The sequence below is a fragment of the Pongo pygmaeus genome, chromosome 17 (assembly GCF_028885625.2).
Source record: "Pongo pygmaeus isolate AG05252 chromosome 17, NHGRI_mPonPyg2-v2.0_pri, whole genome shotgun sequence".
NCBI lineage: Eukaryota > Metazoa > Chordata > Mammalia > Primates > Hominidae > Pongo > Pongo pygmaeus.
In genome coordinates this window covers 60,835,383-60,852,624 of record NC_072390.2, presented here as the reverse complement: position 1 = coordinate 60,852,624, position 17,242 = coordinate 60,835,383, and the positions used below count along the sequence as shown (strand labels likewise).

The following is a 17,242-nucleotide window of genomic DNA, read 5'->3' as shown; positions in this document are numbered from 1 at the left end:
CTGAGATGACAAGTGTGAGCCACAACACCTGGCCATAAATTTTGGTTTTTGAGGCCAGGCGCAGTAACTCATGCCTGTCATCCCAGCACTTTGGGAGGCTGAGGCAGGCAGATCACAAGGTCAGGAATTCGAGACCAGCCTGGCCAACATGCTGAAACCCCGTCTCTATTAAAAATACAAAAACTGCTGGGCGCAGTGGCTTACGCCTGTAATCCCAGCACTTTGGGAGGCCAAGGCAGGCAGATCACGAGGTCAGGAGTTCGAGACCGGCCTGGCCAACCTAGTGAAACCCCATCTCTACTAAAAATACAAAAAATTAGCCAGGCGTGGTGGCAGGCACCTGTAATCCTAGCTACTCAGGAGGCTGAGGCAGGAAAATCGCTTGAATCCAGGAGGCAGAGGTTGCAAGCAGCTGAGATTGTGCCACTGCACACCAGCCCGGGTGACATTGTGAGGCTCTGTCTCAAAAATAAAATACAAAAATTAGCCAGGCATGGTGGCACACACCTGTAATCCTAGCTACTCAGGAGGCTGAGGCAGGAGAATCGCTTGAACCTGGGAGGCGGAGGTTGCAGTGAGCTGAGATCGCGCCACTGCACTCCAGCCTGGGTGACAGAGCAAGACTCTATCTCAGAAAAAAATTTTTTTAAAAATTTGGTTTTGAAGGACTTCTTTCAATTATTTGCTGGGATTTTGAGTCAGTTTTCCCACCAAGAAGCTGCAGCATAGACAATGCAGACAATGCAAGAACCAAAGATTAGAACTAAAATAAAAAACACAGAAATACAATATAGTAGAAAGAGCCCTTTTCTCCACAGCAACTCACCCCTTCCCTTAATCCTCAAAAGAAAGAAAAGTTTGAAGAACCCATAAACAAGCATAAAAGACTCAAACTAGGACTGATGAGAGAGGATGCCCCATTCAGAGTAAGGAATTATGAGTAACAAATTAACAGAACTGGGCAATGATCACCAACAGCTACTAACATCACAGGGAACCAAATATTATGCACCTACTGATCCAAGTACCATCTATAAAGTATTCCCCTCATCCCCTGCAAAAGAAGCAAGAGAAAGAATATATATTATAGAAACAATCTGATCAAGCTTCTAAATCTAATACCAATTAACTAGAAACCCAGGGGTCAGAGAAAAACGTTTACCACCACTACCACAGGAATCCAAAGGAATGTAACTGCTAAATCCAGACTGGGAAAACTTTTGTAACTAATAATCTGCTAGGGAAAAGAAATGGAGGGGGATCCTACAGATTACAAAACGATGCAGAGACCTTATTTGGCTCTTGCTCTGACACATTTATGAGATAATAGAGAAATCTGAACACTGACTATCATATTACATTAAGGAACTATTCCTTTTTTTTTAGTGTGGTAAGTTTTTCGGTTTTCTTTCCTTCAACAGTGAAGCTGACTGGGAAACTGGAGTGCTAAAAGGTTAGAGTACAGAAAGGGAACACTAATATTAATACAGCTGAATGGATCTATCCATAATGCACTGAATTTGGCCTACCCGGAACTTAAATATAAATTGTGAGATTGCAACCACCAGAGATCTTGCTTGCCAGCCAACTTTTTCTCCACTGATATAAACTCTATAAATAGGTCAAGAGTGATAATGGCTGCTCAAATCACTTCATATTGCAGATATTATTACTTCTGGCATGTACCTGGACCTGCACCAGGGCTGTGAATAAACTAGCATCAAGTAAGAAGCCAAGGAAGTTATCAAATGCAAAAAAAAAAAAAAAAAAAGCACTGTGGCTAATGAGAGACTCTCTGAAGTACTCAAAAGCATCATCAGTGTAAATCAAGAATAATTTAAAACAGAGGTTCTTTTAATTTTTAAAAATAATTTTTTAATAGAGACAGGGTTTCACTTTGTTGCCCCGGCTGGTCTAAAACTCCTGGGCTCAAGCTACCCTCCCACCTCTGCCTCCCAAGGTGCTGAGATTACAGGTGTGAGCTACCATGCCTGGCCCTAAAAAAAAGTTCTAAATTTTCTCCAAGATTTCTGCCCTGGTCATTTTCTATCTCCTTCAGAAGACAACTCACATAAAGATGGATAACCACATGCCAGGAACTGAGGTCCCAAGATAAAAGCTGCCAAAACTCTCTCCACTATACACACCCTCAGGCTCACTGCGAAGTGCTTAGTTGATTTCAGCAGAGAAAAATAGTAAGAAACCCTTGACAATAAATTGTTGATTTAAGAATAAGCTATGTTTCTATGCTAGGTTAAAACTAAGGCAGAAAGGATACTGCTTAAATATTTAACCACATGAAGTTTTTGTTCTTAATACAGAAAGAAAAACAATCCTGTTTTCCTTAAGTTTTAGTCCACACCCAACTTCCCTATCCCCGACAATACCTTTCTCTAATTATAAGGCACCTAGCAAAATACAGACTCCAGACATTATTGTCTTTACATTATTGTAAAGGTCATTTTTTTAAACTAGTCAACTCAGTAAAACAATAACTTCTACTTGTCACTTTGGTCAGTATCTTGTTTCTCTAATGCTAACTATGCTAATAAAAACTTAATTTCAGCCAGGCACAGTGGCTCACATCTGTAATCCCAGCACTATGAGAGGCTGAAATGGGAGGATCACTTGGGCCCAGGAGTTGGAGACCAGCCTGGCCAACATAGTAAGACCCCATCTCAATCAATCAATCAATCAATCAAAATAAACTTAATTTCTAGACTACCCAAGCACAATTCTAGTTTTTTGTTTTTTGTTTTTTTTTGAGACGGAGTCTCGCTCTGTTGCCCAGGCTGGAGTGCAGTGGTGCGATCTTGGCTCACCGCAAGCTCCTCCTCCTGGGTTCATGCCATTCTCCTGCCTCAAACCTCCCAAGTAGCTGGGACTACAGGCGCCCGCCACCACGTCTGGCTAATTTTTTGTATTTTTAGTAGAGACGGGGTTTCACCATGTTAGCCAGGATGGTCTCGATCTCCTGACCTCATGATCCGCCTGCCTCAGCCTCCCAAAGTGCTGGGATTACAGGCATAAGCCACCATGCCTGGCACAATTCTAGTTTATATACATTCTTAGGAATGGCTGCTCTAAGTTTTAACAGATTTAATGTTGTTTCTCTCTGAACAACAATCAGAACTTAACTAATACACGAACTTAAATTACAAGCAAATGTATTTTGCAAATGAACTGGCATTACAAAAAAACGACATTTCCCCCCCACCTCCCGAGAGGGAGTCTTGCTCTGTTGCCCAGAGCTGGAGTGCAATGGCATGATCTCTGCTCACTGCAACTTTCACCTCCCAGATTCAAGCAATTCTCCTGCCTCAGCCTCCCAAATAGCTGGGACTACAGGCGTGCACCACCACACCCAGCTAATTTTTGTATTTTTAGTAGAAACAGGGCTTCATCATATTGGCTAGGCTGGTCTCGAACTCCTGATCTCGTGATCCACCTGCCTCGGCTTCCCAAAGTGCTGGGATTACAGGCATGAGTCACCATGCCCAGCCCAAAAAACGACATTTAAGTTTCCAGCCTTTTCAAGCTTAGAGATACCAAGAAAAATGCTATTTTCTAATACCTTATTTAAAATGAATTTATAAAGGAAAACACTAGTTCCACACTACAGTTGTTTTGTTATGCAGTACTTTTTTCCCTTATAATCTACTTTCTCTTCTCCACATTTTAGAGCAGGAAGGAAACTCAGAAATCATCTGGTTCACTAGGTTGAGTTCTGTGGGCACAGACTGCTTGCTTGTTTTGTTTTTATTGTTTTTATTTTATTTATTTATTTATTTATTTGAGACAGTTTCCCTCTTGTTGCCCAGGTTGGAGTGCAATGGCACAATCTTGGCTCACCACAACTGCCTCCCAGGTTCAAGAGATTCTCCTGCCTCAGCCTCCCAGGTAGCTGGGATTACAGGCATGCACCACCATGTCCAACTAATTTTGTATTTTTAGTAGAGACAGGGTTTCTCCAAGTTGGTGAGGCTGGTCTCGAACTCCGAACTTCAGGTGATCCGCCCACCTTGGCCTCCCAAAGTGCTGGGATTACAGGCGTGAGCCACCGTGCCCCACCCCAAACTGCTTATTTTATGTGCCCATTACCACCTGGCACGTAAATGCTCAGTAAATGGGTTTTTAATTTAACCAGGTATAAATACCACATATGCATTAAGTCCCTGCTGATAGATTTCCACTTTAGATTAATTGTCACTTAACTAGAAAATACTCATTTAGGTAGGTTTTAAAATTACTTAAAGTCAAGTTAATAATTTAGGAATTTACACCATCTACCTATTAAGTGGCAGAGTCTGAGCAAAGAGGAATGAGGTCCCTTATTTTGAACAGACATGAAAGAGAAGAGAAACAAAACACTGTAAATTAAAGCCAAAAATCCTAACAACTAATCAAACAACTTATCAAATCTCAGTTATATTGGCTACTTTAAAGTATTTTAAAATCACATTTACTATTATCAACTGCTACAAATATGTTCTGATAAATCTGTATAATACATAGATCACATAGTTTCCTCTCCTAGCAGTTCAGGAATATAGAAGAGAACTTTAGGCCAGGCGCGGTGGCTCACACCTGTAATCCCAGCACTTTGGGAGGCAGATTACCTGAGGTCGGGAGTTTGAGACCAGCCTGACTAACATGGAGAAACCCCTTCTCTACTAAAAATACCAAATTAGCCAGGCGTGGCAGCACATGACTGTAATCCCAGCTACTCAGAAGGCTGAGGCAGGAGAATCGCTTGAACCCGGGGGGCGGAGGTTGCGGTGAGCGGAGATTGCGCCATTGCACCCCAGCCTGGGCAACAAGAGTGAAACTCTGTCTCAAAAAAAAAAAAAAAGATAACTTTAAAAAAGCAAGATACTTTTTAGTTTCACCCTGCTCCTGCTCCTTACTTTTACAAGGCCCTGTAGGCTGAGTGTGAAAACTGACTGACTGAACATCAATCCCACTTCTGCTGAGAGAAGCTGCCCACACAGAAGTAAAAAACACTGCTTCTTTACTTTCAGTGGAATCATAAGAGTTCTGAAAAAGTAAGGAAAAGAGGTACAAGTAAAGGTAAAGGCTAAAAGGATTCAGAAGAGTATTATGACAACAGTCAAACTCAAAACCAAGACTGGAAATTGACAACTAAAGAAAAATAACTATCAGATTTATTTAATCTGATGACCAAGAAATCAAAATAAATAAACCAAACTAAAACAAATAAAACCAACAAAATTTATATTCACTGGGCTGGGCTCAGTGGCTCACCCCTGTAATCCTAGCACTTTGGGAGGCCAAGGTGAGCGATCACTTGAGGTCAGGAGTTCAAGACCAGCCTGGCCAACAGGGTGAAACTTCGTCTCTACCAAAAATATAAAAAAAGCTGGGTGTGGTGGCACGTGCCTGTAATCCCAGCTACTCGGGAGGCTGAGGCAGGAGAATCACTTGAACCCAGCAGGCGGAGGTTGCTGTGAGCCAAGATCCTGACACTGCACTTCAGCCTGGGTGAAAGGGCAAAACTCCATCTCAAAAAAAATTTGTATTCACTCAACTTAAGGATAATAAAGAAAAATATTTTTGTTCTTTTTTTTTTTTTTTTTTTTTTGAGAAAGACTCTCAGGCAGTGGCATGATCACCACTCACTGCAGCCACAAACTCCTGGGCTCAACTGCTCCTCCCATTTCAGCCTCCTGAGTAGCTGGGACTACAGGCGTGTGCCACCACACCCAGATAATCTTTTAATTTTTCTGTAGAGACAGGGTTTTGCCATGTTGCCCAGGCTGGTCTCCCGGGCTCAAGCAATCCACCGGCCTCGGCCTCCCAACGTGCTGGGATTACAGGCATGAGCCACTGCATGCAGCCCCAGAAAAATCTTTAAAAAGTAATGTCGGGGCCAGGCACGGTGGCTCCCGCCTATAATCCCAGCACTTTGGGAGGCCGAGGTGGATCACCCGAGGTCAGGAGTTCAAGACCAGCCTGGCCAACATGGTGAAACCCTGTCTCTACTAAAATACAAAAATTAGCCGGGCATGATGGCACATGCCTGCAATCCCAACTACTCGGGAGGCTGAGGCAGGAGAATCGCTTGAACCCAGGAGGTAGAGGTTGCAGTGAGCGGAGATTGTGCCATTGCACTCCAGCCTGGACATCGCAGCGAGACTCTGTCTCAAAAAAAATACATAAATAAAAATAAAAGGAATGCCTATCTCATTCTTCATATTCTACCTGGAATTCTTTCCTCCAAAAAGAAGAAAATTCCCAACCCATTAGCAGACTAATAAGGTACCTTTGCAACCTGGCCCTATCTCCATCTGCCCTATCCATTCCTTTTGAAAACTCAAGGCACTGGCCCCATTTAACCATTCAAGTGCACTGATAATCATGACTTTGGTTAGGCTGCCCTAGCCTGGCATGCTCACCTGGAAATCCAACTCAAACCTCAGGTTTAAATGTCTAAGCTCCTTAAGCACCAGGTGGCCTTGTTGGTCTTATTCACCACTATAGTTCCTGCAACTAGAGCACTGCTGGCACACAGTAAACACTCAATAAATTGTTGTTGTGAAAATAAAGATGCTCCACATGAATTATTATTTTTTTTTTTTTTTTTTGAGACAAAGTCTCACTTTGTTGCCCAGGCTGGAGTGCACTGGCACAGTCACAGCTCACTGTAGCCTCAACCTCCTGAGCGATCCTTCCACCTCAGCCCCACAAGCAGCAGGGACTAAAGATGCATACCACCCCGCCCAGCTAAGTTTTTTAATTTTTTATAGAAATGGGCTCTCAAGGCCAGGCGCGGTGGCTCACACCTGTAATCCCAGCACTTTGGGAGGCCGAGGAGGGTGATCACTTGAGGTCAGGAGTTCAAGACCAACCTGGCCAACGTGGTGAAACCACGTCTCTACTAAAAATAAAAAATTAGTCAGGCGTGGTGGCAGGCACCTGTCTTAGCTACTTGGGAGGCTGACATGGAAGAATCATTTGAACCCGGGAGGCAGAGGTTGCAGTGAGCCAAGACCGTGCCACTGTACTCCAGCCTGGGCGACAGAGTAAGACTCCATCAAAAAAAAAAAAAAAAGTAAAGAAAAAAAGAAAGAACAAACAAACGAAAGAAGAAAAAGAAAGGGGTTCTCACTATGTTGCCCAGACTGGTCTCAAACTCCTGAGTTCAACTGATCCTCCCATCTCAGCCTCCCAAAATGCTGGGATCAGAGGTGTGAGCCACTGTGCCCAGCCCCTTACAAATATTTTATCCACTCTATTTTCTGTCCCCCTTCTATATAGCTCTCCCCTTTTACAGTCTCACAACTTTTTATTCAAATTATCATATGTATTTCATTTTGCCTACAGAATTACAGTAACCCAAGAAACTTTATTTGGTCCCAAACTCTTTCCTAAAATAACAGAAGATAATGAAATCAGTATTCCTTAAAGGAACACATTAAAAATCCAACATTTAGGCCGGGTGCAGTTGCTCACAACTGTAATCCCAACACTTTGGGAGGCCAAGGCAGGAGGACTGCCTGAGCCCAAGAGTTCAAGACAAGTGTGGGCAACATAGGGAGACTCCATCACTACAAAAAATTTAAAAATTAGCCAGGCATGGTGGCTCACACCTGTAATCCCAGCACTTTGGGAGCCGAGGCAGGCAGATCACCTGAGGTCAGGAGTTCGAGACCAGCCTGACCAACACGGAGAAAACCCGTCTCTACTAAAAATACAAAATTAGCCAGGCGTGCTGGCACATGCCTGTAATCCCAGCTAATTGGTAGGCTGAGGCAGGAGAATCGCTTGAACCCAGGAGGTGGAGGTTGCAGTGAGTGGAGATTGCACTCCAGTCTGGACAACAAGAGCGAAACTCTGTCTCAAAAAAAAAAAAAAAAAAAAATTTAAAAATTAGCTGAGTGTAGTGGCGTGAGCCTGTGGTCTCAGCTACTTGGGAGGTTGAGGTGGGAGGAATGCTTGAGCTCGGGAGGTTGAGGCTGCAGTGAGCTGTGATCATGCCACTGCATTCCAGCCTGGGTGACAGAGCAAGAGTGTCTTTAAAAAAAAAAAAAAAAAAAAGCACACACACATTTTTCACCTTTTACAGGTTTTTCTCAAGTACTGTCAATTCAGTAAATATGAATACATGCTATTTCCATATCCTCAGTTACGTGCAGGAAAATGAGGAAGATCTAAGATGATTTACCAAAGTAAGGTTTGAGTCTCTAGTGTACATGAATTCCAAACTTTAAAAAGAAGAATACTGAAATTGCCTATCTATCAAGTCTGTTCATGCACGTGTCAAAAAAAGCTGTAAGATTGGGAATTCCAACAAAACAACTTCTTGTATAATGGGTAACTACAGAAGCGCACAGAATTTACTAGTCACACAATAAAGAGACTGAAAGTACCAATGTCACTATTAATATTAGAAGCAAGAAACCTTTGAAAGACACGCATTAGCCCTCAGTTCTAAAGGAACTGCTTTAAATTAGAACCTAAAGCTGAATTTATCTTTACTATATGTGTTTTGAATTAATCATAACCATAAAACAAAGAGTATTATGACAGTTACTCTCACATAAATGCATGTTAAAGTAATATAAAGTGAATAAGTAACAACTTATTCACAATTTAAAAGTGAGAACTTATTCTAACAATGGGGAAAGTTTCCAGCTCCAATATCCAGTCCATCCTATGTTTCACAAAAAGGTGTCAGAAAAAAATTTTTTTCCCATTAAGAAATCTGATTCAGGCCGGGCGCCATGGCTCACGCCTGCAACCCCAGCACTTTGGGAAGCCAAGGCGGGCGGATCACGAGGTCAGGAGGTCAAGACCAGCCTGGCCAACGTGGTGAAACCCCGTCTCTACTAAAAATACAAAAATTAGCTGGGCGTGGTGGCGCGTGCCCGTAATCCCAGCTACTCGGGAGGCTGAGGCAGGATAATTGCCTGAACCAGAACCCGAGAGGCGGAAGTTGCAGTGAGCCGAGATCTCACCACTGAACTCCATCCAGCCTGGGCTACAGAGCGAGACTCCGTCTCAAAAAAAAAAAAAAAATGGTTAGCGATGTGACTCCTAAGGACATCAGGTAGTAACTATCAATTGCAGGCCTCTAAAAATGCTTGTTAAACCAAAAGGCAATGCTCTGATTACTGGAGGAATCTAGATTGCCAAGATCAGCAAAACTACATTAGAAAGTTAATAGCTTCCATCCTTAAAATATCCCAAGAGAAGAAAGGGAGTGATTCTGTTAGCATGTACCCAATACTACACAATAATAGCCTAAGCAAAATTGGCAGATGTATTTGTAATTAAGAGGTCCAACCTTGACGAAGTATCATCAGTAGAATTTTAATTCTACTGGGTGGGAGGATTCAGAAAGCAAAAGGTCAGGCAAAAAACGAAAAACCCATCCAAGCAGAAACTGCTCAAGGATCTGGTAGGGCTCGTACCGATGTTCTCTACTTCAACCTGTGAGCATCAATTTTGTGATGGGGGCTGGCGGGGACGGGGGTCGGGGCGGGGGGCGGGGGGGTGGAGAGGACAATTTAAAAGTGAGAATGAATGGCTTGCGTAAAGGCGATAGTCTTTAACCCGGGTTCGTCAGTGTACATCCTCGCCGGTTTTGAAATAAAGTTGACAAACTCCTCAGAAGCGGTCTATTTTGGAGACTGACATATCCTCTCGCATTGACTGGAGGCGCCTGCCGACCGAAGGTAGTGGAAGCGCCGAGAGGCAGGCGGCGCCAAGCCTATAAGAAAGCCTTTTCTCCCTCCACCAAGGCCACTGCGGCCGCGGCGCCGGAGCTCTCCGCTGCAGGGGCAGGTGTCCGCGCCAGACCCCCGGCTCTCGGAGCTGGCGGAGTTGCCGCCACTGCTTCCCCCGCGGGCCTAGGAGCCGGAAAGTTGCGCGAAGACAACTCCAGGGCCGTGAAACCGCTTCCCCCGGCAGCCCGGGGACTGCGGCACCTCCAGCCTCCCCTCAGCATCCCCGGAAAAGGACTCGCCTCAACCTGGCCCCAGCGTCTGGGGGCTTGGGGTGCCAGAGCCAACTCAGCCGGGCCGGGAGGACGCGAGGGTCACCAGCGGCGGACGAGCAAGGAGGTCGGAGCGGTGCGATGCCCCCGCGTCAGCCGGCAATCCAAGCTGCGAGTTCCCGGCGCCCACCAGCCGGGCCCACCAGGACCCCGGCGTCCGGACGCCGCAGAGCCCTCACCGCGGCCCGCAGCCCTCCGATTCGCCCCGACCCCTCCCTGGGACGCAGCCCGGGACCCCCAACTCGACCAGTAGCCAGGCCGCGGCCCTGCGCCCCTTCCCGCCTCACCTGCGCTCCGCGGCGACTCCGTGCCTCCTCGCTCGATCCGCGCGCGCCCCGTCGGGGCACGCACCGAACCCCCGGCCGGGACTGTCCCCGCTGCGGTGACTCAGGACGCGACGGCCACCGCCGCCTTCTCCTCCTCGGAACAAGCCCCGGCGGCGAGCAGAGGGTCGCGGTCAGAGCCCCTGCCGGGACCAAAGTGAACCTCGCCGCCTCCGCAGCCTCTACCACCAAGTCCCTTCAGTCGTCCGAGCCGCCCCCAAGAAAATGTCACCAGAGGCCGTTCCGCTCGGCGCCTCACTTCCGCCCGGAAACACAGAGCCCGCGTCGGCCGGCTAGAGAGGACGCTGCGCCGGAGACCTCTGGAGACTGGCGCCCGAGGCCCGAGAAAAGCCAGACAGCGCCATCTGGCGCGATGGAACCCGCGCTCCTCCCGCTGCAGACCTCGGGGCGTGAAGGCGCCAGCTCCCCGGGCTTCTTTCCCGCGCTCCCTCCTTCTGTTGAGACCGTCACCTTCCCGAAATGTCTTTCCCGGGGGGTGGGAAAGCCACTCAATGCAAGCCAAGGGCAATGCCTTCAGCAAAGGACAGCGCTCCCTTTTCTGTGCGCTGCTCAGTACTCACCCCCTCCTGAAGCCCTTCCGAAAGCAGCTTGCGGTGTCTGAATCCCTGAGTCGCTCCAGCGGAGAGCCCGTGCCCTTCTCTCCCCGCTTTTTCGCGGATGCCGACAGCTGGGCTCGGGGAGACTCGGCTGAGCTCTTCTAGGGCAGCGGCACCAACATCTGCTCAAGTTTCTGCCCGGGCATCTTGCAGGCCTTGCAGATCGACCGCCACCTGCTGGTGGGACGGGGCCCGCGGGGGAGACCCCCCCCCGCCCCGAATTCCGCCTCTGCAGTCGCCCTCCGATTTGCAGTCAGCCCTGGGGAGGGTCGGGGAAACGAGGTGGACCCGAACCCCGAGAAAGGGGAGGAGGGCGCAGGCCCACTGGCGGGTAGAGCGTTTCCCAAGGAGGAGCAGGAGATGCTGAAGACATATCTCACGACTCAGGATCTGGCCAAGGACTCGCGCTCCCCCAAAGCAAAGCAGTGTTTTGAGAAGAAAAATAATAATAAAGCAGCTTTGAGGAGGAAAATGTAAACGGTCTTTACCTTTACAGAGCTGTGCTGGAACCTCGGATGAGGCCTGTCACCTCGGATGAGACCCGTCAAGAGGAGATTCTGAAAATCTCACACCACTGGGTCCGCACTCCCCTAAACATCAGTTTCCCCCTTCAGACCAGGCCTCTTAGTTCCCCCACTTCACTCATTTTTTCTGACTGCCTACAGGAGTGCGAGTTTTTCATCCCCAACTACAAGAATAAATTAAGAAAAGAAAATAACTTTTATTATACCAGGCACCTTGCATTTAAATGGGTTAAATTCACTGAATCCCCATTACAACTCATAACAACCCTATGAGTTGGATGGCATTACTAGTCCCAAGTTGCAAAGGTGGAAGCTGAGGCACAGAGTGACCTGCCCAAGATGACACATCCAAGTAAGTGGCAGTGTTGGATTCCAAGACAGGAGGAGCTTACTTTCTTAACCACAGCCACCAACTGCCTCATTGAGAATCACTGAGAACGTAGTGTGTGCTAGCTAAGTAGTTTATCTGTATATGTTATTTCACTCGTTCATTCATTTATTTACTTTCTGCTACCTGAGTCCTCAAAGGATTTGAGAGGTTATGGGGTAGTGACAAGAGCCCAGCCTATTTCAGGAAAAAACGAAAAGAAAAAATCACACTAAGATCACAACTTTTAGTCTGGAAATTAATGAATGTGGACTAATACATTGAGTTTTTAAAAGATTCCTTGACAGTCTGGTCTAATCAATGCTGCAGAAATACTGAAGTAGGACCCTGACTACTGAGATACCATCTTGGGTCCTTCTCCTGTTTTTTGTTTTTTGTTTTTTGTTGTTGTTGTTTCTTTGTTTTTTGTTTATTTGGTTGGTTTTGGGTTTTTTGTTTTTTTCTTGAGGCAGAGTCTTGCTCTGTCGCCCAGGCTGGAGTGCAGTGGCGTGATCTTGGCTCACTGCAATCTCTGTCCCCTGAGTTCAAGCAATTCTCCTGCCTCAGCCTCCCGAGTAGCTGGGATTACAGGCACACACCACCACGCCCGGCTAATTTTTTGTTTTTTTAGTACAGACGGGGTTTCACCATGTTGGCCAGGCTAGTCTCGAAGTCCTGACCTCAGGTTATCCACCCGCCTCAGCCTCCCAAAGTGCTAGGGTTACAAGTGTAAGCCAGCACAACCAGCCCCTTCTCCTGTTTAATACCAATAAGTCAATTTCCTACAGCAAATGGCCTTTGTATATTTTTGGAGGCTAGGGCATTTGATATCCTAATTACTAATATTTTTATTACTACTGTATTTCTATTATTAAATGGTACAGTTACTTGCTTCTTCCCTTTCTTCTGTAGGAGCAGAAGGGATCCTACTTCTGCCTCAAAGTCTTCTGTGTATCCAATACTTAGCTCTACAAGCTCCTGAAATGCCATCTCCCCCATAAAACCAGCTCAGCCCAGACACAACCCCCGTCACCACTACCCTTATTACCCCCTCCCTCCTTGCCTTCCACTGTGGGTCAGGACTCCCCTGCTCACACACACTCTCCTACAAACATGTCTGCCCTTGGTCTATCTGTAGGGTTACTACTAAATCATATTCGTCATCCTCTCAACTTCTGTCTTAGCCCTAGAGGCCAGAGCCAAGCCTGTCAGAGTCACTCTTCACCATCATTTTTTGCACCTGATATACCGCCTAGCCTGGGGCTAAGCCTGCAGCAGGTACCTGCCAGCCGTGGTGGCCTGGACAGTAGCATCAGGGTGTGGCTGGTCTGGCTTTGACTGTAACCTGATCTCTCCTGACTGAGCAGGTTACTTCTACCATTTGCCCTGTAAAATGGACACAATTATGAGAACGACTCTAGAGATGATGAAAGTAGGGGGAGACAAAGGGAGGGAACCCTCATTTCTGGGCTCTGGGCTGCCCCCTCCCTTCTATCTCAGATTACTAAGAATTGGGCAACCTAAGGCCAGGCGTGGTGGCTCACGCCTGTAATCCTAGCACACTGGGAGGCCAAGGTGGGCGAATCACCTGAGGTCAGGAGTTCAAGACCAGCCTGGCCAACATGGTGAAACCCCATCTCTACTAAAAAAAAAAAAAAAAAAAATACAGGCCAGGCACGGTGGCTCACGCCTATAAGCCCAGCACTTTGGGAGGTTGAGGTGGACAGATCACCTGAGGTCAGGAATTCAAGACCAGCCTGGCCAACAAGGTGAAACCCCGTCTCTACTAATAATACAGAAAATTAGCCAGGTGTGGTGGTGCACACCTGTAATCCCAACTACTCCAGAGGCTGAGACAGGAGAAGCACTTGAACCCTGGAGATGGAGGTTGCAGTGAGCCAAGACTGTGCCACTGCACTCTAGCCTGGGTGACAGAGCAAGACTCTGTCTCAAAAAAAAAAAAAAAGGCCGGGCACGGTGGCTCATGCCTGTAATCCCAGCACTTTGGGAAGCTGAGGCGGGCGGATCATGAGGTCAGGAGTTTGAGACCAGCCTGGCCAACATGGTGAAACCCCGTCTCTCCTAAAAATACAAAAACAAATCAGGCAGGCATGGTGGCGGGCGCCTGTAGTCCCAGCTACTTGGGAGGCTGAGGCAGAAGAATCACTTGAACCCAGGAGGCGGAGCTTGCAGTGAGCCCAGATAATGCCACTGAACCCCAGCCCGGGCGACAGAGAGAGACTCTGTCTCAAAAAAAAAAAAAAATTAGCCGGGTGTTGTGGTGCCCTCCTGTAGTCCCAGCTACTCGGGAGGCTGAAGCAGGAGAATCGCTTGAACCTGGGAGCCTGAGGTTGCAGTGAGCTGAGATTGTGCCACTGCACTCCAGCGAGACTCCGACTCAAAAAGAAAAAGGGGCAACCTGGCCTCCCTCAATGTAACCACCCACCCCCACCATAGCCAGCACCCACTAGGATCGCCCAGGACCTGCTAGAAGGCAGTGGCCTCTGGGGAAATGCTGACCTTCTGTACAATAGTAGCCACAGAACCTCAGACAAGTCACTGCTTCCAGGGTTAACATGACTCGCTCTGCCTCACAGCGTCATTCCATGGGATTAAATGGCCTCCTCCAACACAAGGACATCCAGAAGCATTCTAAGGACTCTGAGTAGTGGAAGATCAGACAGTTGTCAGGACCAGGGGCTCTGGGGTTTGACAGATCTGACGTTGGACCGAGTTCTGCCTCTCTAGCAGAGTGACCCTCAGGCAGTTATATAACCTCACTGAGCCCCATTGTCCTCGCCTGCCAGACATGGATGACCCCCCAGTACTCCCTTGCCGGCTCTGGAGGAGTGAGGGTAGAATGACTCATGATTTCAGCTCTCAGCTCCATGCTCGGCTCAGACAGAATGCTCTAGAACGAGGCTGCCGCTCTGATGGCAGCACTCCAGGCCAGCACCTTCTAGGCCACAGACTCTCAGTGGTCAAATACAGTGAAATTTCCATCTCAACAGACTCATTTTTCCAGAGCAGCAGGTTCACGTGGAACCAGAATGGAACAGTGCAGAAGGATACCATGAAAGTGTAGCCAAGGGTGACTGGGAGGGGGCCCCCTTTCCCCCACAAACCTCTAGCTCCTCACCCTGGTTCTCTGGGCTGGCCAATTAAGACTGGTCTGTCTTGGGTACAGTACTCTGAAACTCAGCTCCAAGTCTCTCTTTCTAACCAGGTGATCCCCCTGATTAGAAAGTCTATTTAGAAATCCCATCTATTTAGAAAGTCTGTAAGTTCTGAAAATGGGGGAAAAAAAAAGTGAAAATAAATGCAAAGGACAGTTTCATTTTTTGTTTGTTTGGTTGTTTTTGTTGTTGTTGTTGTTGTTGTTGTTGAGACTGCGTCTCACTCTGTCTCCCAGGCTGGAATGCAATGGCACAATCACAGCTCACTGCAGCCTCAACTTCCCAGACTCAAGCAATCCTCCCACTTGAGCCAAGTAACTGGGACTACAAGCACATGCCACTATGCCCAGCTAACTTTTAAAAAAATTTTGTAGCCGGGCATGGTGGCTCATGCCTGTAATCCCAGTACTTTGGGAGGCCAAGGCGGGCAGATCACCTGAGGTTGGGAGTTTGAGACCAGCCTGACCAACATGGAGAAACCCCGTCTCTACTAAAAATACAAAATTAGCTGGGTGTGGTGGTGCATCCTTGTCATCCCAGCTACTCGGGGGGCTGAGGCAGGAGAATCGCTTGAACCCAGGAGGCAGAGGTTGTGATGAGCCAAGATCGCGCCATTGCACTCCAGCCTGGGCAACAAGAGTGAAACTCCCTCTAAAAATAATAATAATAATAAAATAAAAATGTTTGTAGAGACAGGGTCTCACTATGTTGCCCAGGCTGGTCTTGAACTCCTGGACTCAAGACATCTTCCCACCTTGGCCTCCCAGTGTTGGGATTACAGGCATGAGCCACCACACCTGGCCCAAAGGACAGGTTTTAAATTTAACAAGTATGTATAAGCCTCTCATTTTTTTAATGAAAAGAATTGCCCTGTGTGACATGGTGCCTGACCTTGGGGGACCTCCTGGGTGGGGCAGAGGGTCCTCTGACACCCCATCTAAACTAGCACCCACACTCCCCATTACTGCACCCGTCTTCTTCTTAACACATGCCCTCATGTATTCCTGCTTTGCATGCTCTCTTTCACTTTCATTGGATACACCAGAGGAATGAGCGGCCAGGGGGCGGGGTCCATGCTGTCTGATCATGCTCAGTGCCTCATGCAGAGACCCCAGACACACTCAGTGCAAGTGTAGTGAATGGAGGAAGTAGACCTAAGATTCCGAAACCTACAAGAATGTCAAAACAAGGAAGTGGTGCCAGGTGCCAAGTGGGTTAGAAGCCAGGAGGAAGGAGGGACCCCTGCAGACAAGGCAGTAGGGGAATGCCTCAGGGAGGGTCTGAAACCTGCCTGCAGGTGGTTAAAAAGGAGGAAGACTCAGCGCCTTGAGGGCAGAGCCAGCTCATCCTTCACTGCCCCCTTGGTGTCCAGCATAGAGGCTGGCAGATGTGATAGCCAAAAAGTTCGTGTGATTGAAAGGACAAGTGTGCAGAGAAGTGACTTTGTGGGAGGGGTGAGTAAGAGGTAGAAAAACCCCCGGGATGCTGGGCGCGGTGGCTCATGCCTGTAATCCCAGCACTTTGGGAGGCCGAGGCAGGCAGATCACGAGGTCAGGAGATCGAGACCATCCTGGCTAACACGGTGAAACCCTGTCTCTACTAAAAATACAAAAAAATTAGCCGGGTGTGGTAGCAGGCACCTGTAGTCCCAGCTACTCAGGAGGCTGAGGCAGGAGAATGGCGTGAACCCGGGAGGCGGAACTTGCAGTGCGCCGAGATGGTGCCACTGCACTCCAGCCTGGGCGACAGAGCGAGATTCCGTCTCAAAAAGAAAAGAAAAGCCCCTGGGATATTTGGAGGACAACTACTCAAGGGCCAGATGCCTGCAGCTGGACAGCAGAGGAGTGAGGAGAGAGAAGGCTTCAAGGGAAGTTGGGGGATTGAATGAGAGTGTAAGAAGCCTGGGATTTATTTTTTATTTTTATTTTTAATTGTATTTAATTTTATTTTATTTTGAGACAGAGTTTCGCTCAGTCACCTAGGCTAGAGTAGTGCAGTGGCACGATCTCAGCTCCCTGCAACCTCCGCCTCCCGGGTTCAAGTGATTCTCCTCCCTTAAGCCTCCCAAGTAGCTGAAACTACAGGCACCCGCCACCACGCCTAGCTAATTTTTGTATTTTTAGTAGAGACAGGGTTTCACCATGTTGGCCAGGCAGGTCTTAAACTCCTGACTTCAAGTGATAGCCCTCCTTGTCCTCCCAAAGTGTTGGGATAACA

General features: G+C 47.6%; 1 protein-coding gene across 6 annotated transcripts in view; it reads right to left on the bottom strand.

Moving 5' to 3' along the window:
• Positions 1 to 11,118, bottom strand: part of ARK2N (arkadia (RNF111) N-terminal like PKA signaling regulator 2N) — a 95,955-nt gene extending 84,837 nt beyond the window's left edge. The window contains exon 1 of one of the 6 annotated variants that reach the window (XM_063653625.1): positions 10,923 to 11,118. The gene's annotated coding sequence lies outside the window, so the exon portion shown is untranslated. Of the gene's footprint in view, positions 1 to 10,305 lie in introns of all 6 variants that reach the window. The other 5 variants (XM_054460468.2, XM_054460467.2, XM_054460469.2 and 2 more) reach the window with 5 other exon arrangements.
• Between the last annotated feature and the right edge of the window lie 6,124 nt (positions 11,119 to 17,242).